Source organism: Oratosquilla oratoria, chromosome 39 (genome assembly GCF_046742065.1).
Source record: "Oratosquilla oratoria isolate Oo_2021 chromosome 39, ASM4674206v1, whole genome shotgun sequence".
NCBI classification, from domain to species: domain Eukaryota; kingdom Metazoa; phylum Arthropoda; class Malacostraca; order Stomatopoda; family Squillidae; genus Oratosquilla; species Oratosquilla oratoria.
In genome coordinates, this window is record NC_134815.1 from 12,194,018 (window position 1) to 12,205,808 (window position 11,791).

An 11,791-nucleotide genomic window follows, 5' to 3' on the forward strand; every position below is an offset into this window, starting at 1 on the left:
ATAATGGAAGATGGAGGAAGAATAGTTATGATGGGCGACTTTAATTGCAAAGAAATCTGCTGGGAAGAAATGACTGTAAAGGGTGGAGAAGACTCATGGGGAAATGTTCTACTTGAGATGATTATTGACCACACAATGACAAAATGGATTCAGGAGAACACTAGGTATAGAAATGAAGAACCATCGAGACTAGACCTAATAATCACATCAGAACCTGAAATAGTGGAAAAGATAGAATACCAGGCACCAATAAGTAAAAGTGACAACATATTGATCGAACTAGAACTAAATGAGAAAAAATACATGAAAAGAAATTAACAATATAGAAAAGGAAGATTGATGTATGAAAAAACAATTTTGATAAAATAAGAGAATTCTTTCAAAATGAAAACTGGGAAAGAATACACAAAGAAGATACAACAGTAGAAGAGAAATGGAATATTTTGAAAAAAAATTATAAAAAAAAAAAAAAGGAGTGGAAAAGTATGTCCCAAGACAAAAACAAGAAAAAGAATATGTAAAGTGCTGGTACAACAAAAGTTGTAGGGAGTTAAAAGACAAAAGAGACAAAGCTTGGACCAAATTGAAGACAAAAGACCTGAAAAATTGAAAATATATACTTGTTATAGAAATGAATATGTACAAGCGTGCAGAGAGGAAAAGAGAAAATATGAAAAAGATATCATAGAAAAATGTAAAGATCAACCAAAACTATTCTACAGATTTGTAAACAAACTGAAAAACAAACAAGATTTCAAGAAATTAAGACAAGGAGGAGTTGAATACACAGAGGAAATTGAAATGGCAGAAATTATGAACAGTGTTTACAAGGGAGAATATACAACCTGAAGAGATTGAATGGAAGGAGAAAGTCCCCCCTATGAAAGAAATAGTAACATAGAATGAAATAATGAAACACTTGAGTAATCTTGATGTTAGAAAATTGCATGGACCAGATGAAATAGCAAACTGGATTTTGAAAGAATGCAGAAATGAACTGGCAGACAAAATACATAGCATAATAAACAGTTCCTTGAAAAAAGGAAAAGTTCCAGAAGATTGGAAAAAAGCAAATATAGTACCTATATATAAAGGAGGAAATAAAGAAGACCCTACCAACTATAGACCAGTCTCTCTAACAAGTACAATAGCAAAAATTTGTGAAAGAATTATCAAAAGTAAATGGGTAAAATATTTAGAAAAAAAACCACGTGCTAAATCCAAGGCAATTTGGATTCAGACAAGGACGATCATGCGTCACCAATTTAATATGTTTCTATTCAAGGCTAATGAATATAATACAAGAGAGAGATGGATGGGCTGATTGTGCATTTCTAGACCTAAAAAAAGTTTTTGACAAAGTACCACATAAGAAGTTGCTTAAGAAATTAGAAACTGAAGGAGGAATACAGGGCAAACTGCTTAAATGGATGGAAGACTTTTTGCAAGAAAGAAAAATGAGAGTAGTGATAAGAGACAAACACTCAAAATGGGATGACGTAATAAGCGGTGTTCCACAAGGAACAGTTCTGGCCCCAATAATGTTTGCTATATATATTAATGATATGGATGAAGAAATTGAAAGTTATATGAGCTTCTTTGCAGATGATGCAAAACTATTAAAAAATTTGAACACGGAAGAAGATTGTGAGTCACTACAGAGTGATCTAAATAAAGTATGGGAATGGAGTAGGAAGTGGGAGATGGAGTTCAACACTAAAAAGTGTAGTATAATGGAATTTGGAAAAAGCAAAAACAGAATAACAGGATCATATAAATTGGGAGAAGGAATAAAAAAAGTAGAAAATGAGAAGTACCTGGGAGTCATTGTTATGAATAATATGTCACCTGAGAAACATATAAATAAGATTTTTGGAGAAACCTATAATTTAATAAGAATAATCAGTGGCATTTACATAACTGGATGAAGAAATGGTGAAGAAAATTCTAATCACTCTGATAAGACCAAGATTGGAATATACAGCAAAGATGTGGTCACCAAGTAAAAAAAAACTTGAAAGAATACAAAGAGCAATTACAAAATTGGCACCAACACTCAAAACTATCATATGAAGAGAGACTAGGAAAACTTGAACTACAGACACTAGAGCAAAGAAGAGAGGAGATTTGATAGCTATTTACAGAATCATGAAAGGCATAGAAATTATTGATAGAGAGAATCTGATAAAATGGGATGACAGAAATACAAGAGGACACGGAAAGAAAATCAAGAAAGACAGCTATAGAAGAGATCTGAAAAAGAACAGCTTTCCTCACAGAGTAATAGACAGTTGGAACAAGTTAGATGAGAAAGTGGTGTGTGCAAAAACAATACATGAATTTAAAAATAGTTTAGATAAAATGAGATATGAAGACGGGACACCACGAGCATAGCTCCCCTTCCCGTAAAATACAACTAGGTAAATATGCCCATGCAGTCATACCCAAACATGTAATAACAACTATTGCCTAAGTTTTACTGATTCAAAATCCTCACTCTCAATACTACAGTAGCAGGCAACAATCCTCAGGCACTCCTACAGAACTCTCAAAAATGGTGGACTAGCTACTTTTTATGTCAGAAGGAGAAAGGAAGTGATTGGTAGTTTGCAGCTCTCTTTGTGTGAAAATGTGAAGAAAAAATAGTCAATAGTGACAGAAATCTTGAGCCTGATCTGGAAACTGAGTGCCTGCCTGCTGGTGCTGCACCTCCAGATGGAGGTGGTGGTTTTGAGAGGATCTGAAGATTAGTGGAGTGATTGTTCTCTCCAATATCTTGTTTCATTGGACCACCACAATCAGGTACCCATCATTAGTCACACACACATGCACTGTACATACATACACAAAAGAATTAAAAAAAAAAAAAAAAAAAAAAAAAAAAAAAAAAAAAAAAAAAAAAAGTAATAATATATATATATATATATATATATATACATATATATATTATATAATATATATATATACATGCACATACATATACACTAGGTAAAATACACACACACAAACACATGTATAAATCCTTAGGGTGAAACTCAATAAATGCACACATACTGTCCTCCCCATACCCTACAATGATGCCTACACCAACCACTTCATATCTGGCACAACATACATTTCATCTCTCTCTCTCTTTTTTTTTTTTTTTCTGTGTCAAGCATTCTTGTCCCTATGTTCAACATCTGTTCAACCTATCTCACTTCCTTACAAATATTTGTACATTTGTGACTGAATTTTACCAAAAATCATACTCATGGTATTTTGACAATATTTGGAATTATACCATGCAAATAAGACTAGCATTCTATCAAAAATCTCTTTCTCTATCAAGCAAAAACACCTGCACAGAACAGCCAAAAGAACAAAGGATAACATTTGAGAAACTGAGAGTATGTACCAAGTCATGAGAGGAGAAAGGATGCATTCTTCTAGACCCAGGTTATTTACATAAAAAGAAAAGCACTAACTGTCTTGAGGGTGGGGGGGGGGGTTACCAAAGCAAGGTAGTCCATGGGATTAGCAGAGTGGTTGTTGAGACATTGATCCAATGTGCATAGTGTGATCCAACTCCTGGGTATAGGCAAATATATATGAAAGATGAAGTATGAACATGAAGAACAACACATCAGGTTTAGGGACACTAGTGCAATACTGCAGAACTCCATCAACATGATGATGAGAGAGAGAGAGAGAGAGAAGGAGAGAAGAGAGGGAGAGAGGAGAGGGAGAGAGAGAGGGAAGAGGGAAGAGGGAGAGAAGGGAAGGACGGAGGGAGAGAAAGTGTGTGAGGGAGTGAGAGACAGAGTGAGGGAATGAATGAGAGAGTAAGAGAGTGATGCAGTGAGAGAAAAGTGCAGAGAAGAAAGAATAGAGAAGAATGAGAGAAGAGAAAAGAGGAGAAGAGAGATGAAATAGAACAATGAGGAGAAAGAGTAAAAGAAGAATGAAAAGAAGAAATAGAACATGAAAAAGAAGAAATAGCAGAGAGAGAGGGAGAGAGAGAGAGAGAGAGAGAGAGAGAGAGAGAGAGAGAGAGAGAGAGAGAGAGAGAGAGAGAGAGAGAGACCTTCACCATATAAAGATTGTAATATAAATAAACTGATTTTGTAATATCTTTTTCTTTGTAGTTCAATTTATACTTTCCATTTTCTTAACTCAATAAATGCTCTGGGCCCATAGCTGCTTTTGATTTCTTCATCTATAAATTCATTTTTGGCTACCTCCCTTGTATGGGGGAAAAAGCCTTGGTATATGTATGTATGTATCTACAAATTCACTGAATGATTCCTTTTTTTCACCTTTCACCTTCTGTGTTATCTTCTGTGTTCTCTTGGTTATGTTTACAGGAGTTTGTGTGCAATTTCCTTTTCTTTTCAGATGTTTGTGACTAACTGTAAAATCACATGTTTGAGTGTACATAAGTTCATGCATTTGTGTTATCTTCCCTTCCAAATGTAAATGTTTATGTACACCTGAATGCAACTGTGTACGTGTGTGCATGATATACAAGTATATTAGTATATATTCTTGTTTTGCTTGTCTGATGCCTCTACACTCATAAATTCTTGTTTTCTTCTTACCTGATGAGCTCCATGTGCATGTGTGCAGTGAGTCCCACTGGGTACTAGGGACATTTCAATTTGATATTTTATTCTTGATTTGTCTTCCTTTTATGCGAGTTCATCACTTTTTCAGTTTGACTTCTACTATCAAAATGTTATTGTGTAGAGCAATTATATCATTCCTTTTCTATTTTTTCCTATATTGGGAGCACAAGACTCTTATCTCCCATTGGATAACACCCAACTACTCAAGCCCCACTTGAAACTCATTTGTGTGGGGGGGTGTATGTGTGTATGTGTGTATATATATATATATATATATCTATATATATATATATATATCTATATTTTTTTATATATATATATATATATATAAATGTATATATATATATATATATATATATATATATATATATATATATATATATATAATACATATTTTGTAACTTTCTCTTTTCACTGAATAATTCACTGATGACCTTTATCATTTCCAATATGCCCTTTTGCACTAATTTTTTTTCAACACTTTTGGGAAATCTCTCAGCCATTCTAGAGACTTTGATTAAGTCTTCCAATTTGTTCTAATTTCCATATCACTTACCTGTGTGGTAGCACCTTGTCAAATGTTTTCTCCAGATCTAGGTACATGTAATCAACCCAACCCTTTATTGTAATACACTGATTTCCTTTGCATACAACTTTAATTCGAGAATGTGACCTTCCATTGCTGGATCCAAATTGATTGTATAGGAAGACGTTTCATCTGTCTTTCATAATTCTCTAACACATTTCTCAGGCTGATTAAGGACACTGTCTATAGTTCAGGGATTCTTCCTATTTCCATTATGAAATGGTACTATAACAGCCCTCTTTCAATCCTAAGGCACTATCCCTTCTAACAAATATGCAATAAGCTCTGAATCTTGACTACCATTTTTTCTCTCTATTCCTTAAGTATCCAATGAAAAATCCTGCTAGGCCCTGAGGCCCTTGCATCTAAGGTCTCTAGTAGTTTATGTACTTCCACTTTATCCATTAACACAATATTTCTAATCTTTCCATTCTATTCTACAAAATAACTTTCATTGGTGAATACTAACTGGAAACTTGTTAACTATTTCAGCTTGCATTAATATATATTCATAGATATTTCATTCTACTTTTAGATTGGGCAGTCCTTCCCTGTGTCTCAATTTACCAATAAACCTGTGGAGCAATCTAGGTTCGTCTTCGATTTATCCAATTGGATTGGCGCTATGGTTGTGGGGTCTTGTCTCAATTTATCCAATCATCAAACTTTCTTTAAAATTCATTAATGGTGTTCAGCTGAAGTATTTCTTACTTTATTCCATAAATTAATGTAACTTAGCAAAAAAAAGAAAAGAAAAAATCTATATGTTCTTCAAACATTCTGTTTTCATATTCATCTCATCTCCTATTCACTGTCTCAATTTTTTCCATACCTTTCATGATTCTAAAAATAGCAATCTTTCTCTTGTCTCTTCTAGTGTGGGAAATTCAGCTTATCTAGTCTTCTCTTCATTTTTTTTCACCAGGTTAGGGATCATTTCAGTTGTTATTTTTTGTATTCCTGTGAGACCCCACTCATCACTTCTCTCCAATCCAATATATCATCCTTCATCAAGGCCACTGAAAGTGAGGAGTAAGTTGGGAAAATTCTTGGGGCCTGGGCCTGAGGAGGGGCGGCACTGTGTCAGGCCCTCAACGATAACTGTAGAAAGGGAGGAGACATGATGAGACATCCTCGTGATTGCCACAAAAACTTCAAAGAGATTTCACAAACAAAATTTGCTACTTTTGTGAATTTTGTCATGTAATGAGCAACACTATATATATATATATATATATATATATAATATATATATATATATATATATATATATATATATATATATATATATGCACATCCTATGTGCATACACTGTGATGTGCAAATAAATAGTTGTAGTATTACTTATTCTGATAAAATGCTTAAATGTGGCAAATGTTGTTGGTAAAGGGAAGGAGTGTGTACACCTGGTTGGAATTTTATGTAAAATGTAGGAGAGGAAGAAGATGAAGGGTTATGCATTTGTAAGTCTGGTGAAAGTCGGTCATGCAAGATAAAGAGCAAGGGTGCAACACTGTAACTTCAGTGTTGATAATGGTTGATGTAATGAGGTGGATCATGAGCAGAATGAACCAATGAAATGGGTAGGGATGTTAAGGAGGATGAAGATGAAAACAGGGAATGCTGGAATCTGTGCGAGTCTAGAAAAAGATGCAAGTGGAAGGTTAGAAATCACAGGTTGAGTTGAAATTAAGAGAAACTACAGGACACTGCTGAAGCCTGTAAACCCCTATGCTGAGAATACAGGTATGATTAATATCATACCAGACATAATTTGCAAACAATACTCATAATCATGTGAACTCTACTAAAGTATATAATATGGTGACATGGTTTCTTAAGCTCCAGTTCTGCTAGAACTGTGTATATATATATATATATATGGATAAAACATTATATGACTTCTCATGTACAGGTTTAGCCTTCTTGCATCAGAAATACACCAGCCCAATAAACACTTCAGAAACAAGATATTTCTTAATTCTGCATGATACGTATACCACGGCCCTTTGTTAGGGAGTAATGGATCAAGTTATTTGTGTAAACTCCTGTGTAAATAGGAAATTGTTCGATGAAGGTGTCTCTATGTTTAATGTTTGTGCATATACATGTACATGTGTATATATGCATATGGATATGTATGTGTGTATATATATAATATATATATATATATATATATATATATATATATATGCATACACATACATAAATAAAATCAATATATGTCAAGAACATGTATACACATTTTATAATAATAAAATAATAGTGGTCTTGAGTTTCACTGACTGAAAACCTGCAGCCCCAAGTTGTGTCCTTGGATATTTCCACGGATCTTTCTTGGAAGATTCTTTGGACTGTTGTCTAGGTTGTATTAGTGTGGAGAAGTTTCTATGCTACCAGCTAACAGTTGTGGGAGAGCAGTTGCTGGTTGTCAGTTCTCTTTATGTGAAAGTTGGAAGAAATACAGGTAAAGTTGATCAAGAGTGATCTTCGGCCAACTCTGGAGATTGAATGTCAGCTCCTTGGGGCTACAACTCCAGATAGAGGTGGAGTTAACAAGTTTTGAAGGTAGGTTCCGGGGTGATGATTCTATGACACCCGTTTTCTGTTCACTTCCTTCAAATTACTTTGTGCCCTGTTGTTTTTCCTTCTAAAAGCTGAAAGTTGCCCTCCTTGTGTATGAATTATTTGCCATTAATGAATTGATTTGTGTGATCTTATCTCTTCTTCCCCTCTACCATTTTTAATTCCAGTCTCACTTCTATGCATATATGACTTAGTAGTCTCAGCAAGCCCTATGCTCCTTTTCCAATATTTCTAATAAATTTGATTCAATGTCATGGAAATTCCCCTCTCAGGGAGAGATAGGATGATTTCCCCTCACAGAAGACTTTATGAAGCTGGGAATTCAATACAGTACCTAACTATGAACTTGCGTTGTCAATAGGCAGCCTTAAACTGCCTTCACTCCAAATATAGTACTTAAGTCACAAAGCTCTACACTGCTCAGCAAGTGAGCATCCTTTTCCAATATTCAATTTTCTTTTTACATATGCATGATAATGTCATATTCTAAACTAGGTCTGAATCATCAGTGTCTTATACTTAAACAAGGCAGATTTTGCTTTTTCTTCCTATCAGTAAATCAATTTATGCTCGAGTTTCACCAACACAAAACAACTCGCTCAACAACTATTTTGTTTTATCCATAAACAAGACCAATTAATCTGCTTGGAGTAGACCCATGGCTCCCAGGTAATTAGCAATAGCAACTGGGCAGGTCCATAGGTCACTCAGGGTAGAAATTGAGTGTTGTTGTCTAGGAATTGTTAGTGTGAGGCAGTGTAGGATGAGGTGCTCAGTGTGTTCTGGTTGCATCTTGGGCAGTTTAATTCTGAGTCTATTCTGTGTTAGTAGTGTTAGGGTTGGAAGGTGTCCAGAATAAAAGTGTACTAGGATGCTTCCTACTTCTCTTGGGAAGGATTTTTCTGTGGAGCTGATCTCTGATGGGGTGTTGGTGAAGTATTGAGTTTGGTGGTCTGTCTTGAAGGGCTTGTTTAGTGATCCAGGAGTGAATGTGCTTTTGTATGGATATATTGTGCAGTATGGGTGGTAAGTTGATCTATATGTTTGAGTAGTAAACTGCTTTTTTTTTTTTTCATGACATTCGGCTGAAAGTAATTGTAAGATATAAGATAGTTAAGTGAGGTTGAGGGCTCTTGTATAGAACCATGTGAAGGATTTTGGTTTTCGTGTGCAGATGTTCTATTGTGTGGTTTTGGTACATCTTGTTATTACTCTTGATGCTTTATTTTGCTTAGTTTGTGAAGTGTTCATGTTTATTTTCCTGATCGTTGGGAACCATGCTAAACCACAATCAAGTTTGGTTCTTATGAACTGTAGACAGTAATTAGTTGCCTTGTGTTGTCCAAAGCCATGTTTGCAATTGATTTTAGTAGGTTTATTTCTTTGTTGTCTCTCATTGTTAGATATTTGATGTGTTGGCTCAAGGTTAAAAGTTTCAAAGGTGTGGCTAAGAATTTTTTAATTCTTTTCCAATGGAAGGATTTAGCTATTTAATTTCACTGTTGTGCTTCTTTGATTCATAGTTGTCATGAGTGGGCAATGTTACTGATGATTTCTTGGGTGAGCCTCCATTCTATTGTTTCTGAACCATTGCTCTATTTTGTTTAAGTAAGCTTGGGTGTTCTTAGCTGTTTTGTTTTGCTTTTTAAGTTTCTATGCTGGGTTATTGTCAGGTTACATGCAGAGATGTGTGCACTGGTTCTGACTCTGGTGATGGAAAATTGATTGTGATTTTTTGTGCTAGAATTGTTTTTACATTTTGGGTTACTCTGTACTGTCTAGCTGCTTGAGAAGTTGGTTGGCTATTTCTTGCCATTATTGTATCTGTATGATCTTTTTTGATTGTATGCATCTGGGAACTTTATCAAATACCTTGTTTATGTCAATAGCTAACATAACCATTCATTTTTGGTGGATCTTTCCATAAACAAATTAATATACAGTACATGACTAATCTTTGTTCCAAATGTGTCTATAAAATTACCTGCAGGCATCAATTCCTATGGGACTCCATTCATCAATCCTCTACATTCTGAGTAATAATGCTCCTATTTTATAGAGCAATCTCTTGTTGGACAGGTTAAAGAAATTTTCTTAAAGTCCAGATAAACAAAGTAAATCCACCTAAATTCATGTAGTCCAAGAGGCTTTGTTCTACTGAACATGCATAACAGTGCAAACCATTATCTGCTATGAAACTGTATCACATGTTTGGCAGCTCTAGTCCAAAAGATGAACATAAATAATGCATAACTCTGCCTCCTGTTCTATGCAGTACCCAATCCCAAGAGGGGAACCAACAATGGGTATTTACGGTGGTCCTGTAAAGACACTGAAGAATATCATCTTCCCACCACTCTTCTTCAAAACCAATCAACAACACTTCCACCTAAAAAATGCAATCCTGGAGGTGGTTGGTCTATGGATCAGGCCCAAAAATCTTTATAAATTTTAGCAATTTCCAGCAATCTTTTACATCAATAATGTGTCCATCTTCCATTTTTTGTTTAGCTGGTGATAAGAGAGCAGACCCACACTAAAACAACACAGGCAGCAATCCAAAATTTCTTCACAGAGAGATTAGTGGGGGAACCTAAAGTCTGTTGCTGGTTGCTGTGGGACTGTGTGTTTCTGATCATTGCAGTTACAGAAGGTAACAGTCAATAATATTAACCCCAGCAACTCTTAAGGTAAATACAAATGAAAACAAGCACCGTATGTTATTAGCTGAGAAGCTAAAAGGCAAAAATTCTGAAGATTCTGTGATAAGAAAACTACTTTCGGACCACCTTTTTGAAAATATAAATAAAACTTCACAGCAACTATTTCATGACTACAAAATTATAATCATGGCCTTTGAGAAGTATGAAGACAACTTTGGACTTCAAGGAATATCATGATGATATGGTTTAATGTCACAAACTCCCTCCTATTAGGGGGCTAGGACAGTGCCCCTTTACAGAGGACTTTGCAGCATAGAATTTAATGAACCATGCCCTTGATTCAACTCTGCCGGTGGCATGTTTCGAACTGCCACCCCTCGACCTTCGTTGCAAGTAACAACACCCTAACCTGCTCAGTCACAAACAAAAGCTTCTGATTAGTACACTGTGCAATCACCATCATCATCACAAAAGTAGGTACTACATATTGATATGATGATATGGTATAACGTCACAAACTCTTCCCATCAGAAGGCTAGAATGGTGCCCCTTACAGAAGACTTTGTAGCATGGAATTTAATGATCCATGCCCTTGGTTCAACTTCACCAGTGGCAGGATTTGATCCGCCATCCCCTCAACCTTCGTCGCAAGTAGCGATGCCCTAACCCAAAGTCCACTAACAACTATATGTATCATGCTTGGAACTATTTCAAATTCACACAAGAGCATCATACTTTCAACCTAAACAATAAAGACTACTAACAGTTGGGGCTATCATTCACATGTTAGATACCACTAAAAATTACTATGAATATTCAGGAATCCTATTTACTCAGTATCAAATTCCCCTTTTAACTAATTTTTCCCTTATGCAGCATGTAATTTCACCTGAAAACATGATTATTCTATTATCAGACTTCTATGAATATTCCATTAGTGTCCCACACAACAGTGAAGACCTATCACTTTTGGTATGTCTTATCTCTTAGATTTTGGGCCTACTGGAAATAATTAACATGATTATACATGTTTTGAGACCATGCAAGACAGAGAGAGAGAGAGAGAGAGAGAGAGAGAGAGAGAGAGAGAGAGAGAGAGAGAGAGAGAGAGAGAGAGAGAGAGAGAGAGAGAGAGAGAGAAGAGAGATAGAAAAGAGAGCTAGAAGAGAGATAGAAGAAAGAGAGAGAAAAGAGAAAGAGTGAGCAAGAGGGAGACAAGAAAGAGTAAGAGTGAGAGTGATGTATATATACTGAAGAGGGAGCCCTGTGACTACTGGTTTCAACTATGTTTAAACAATTAAACAAAAGTGTGTAATTCCTGACTCATGTCATCATATGGTAAACCAAGA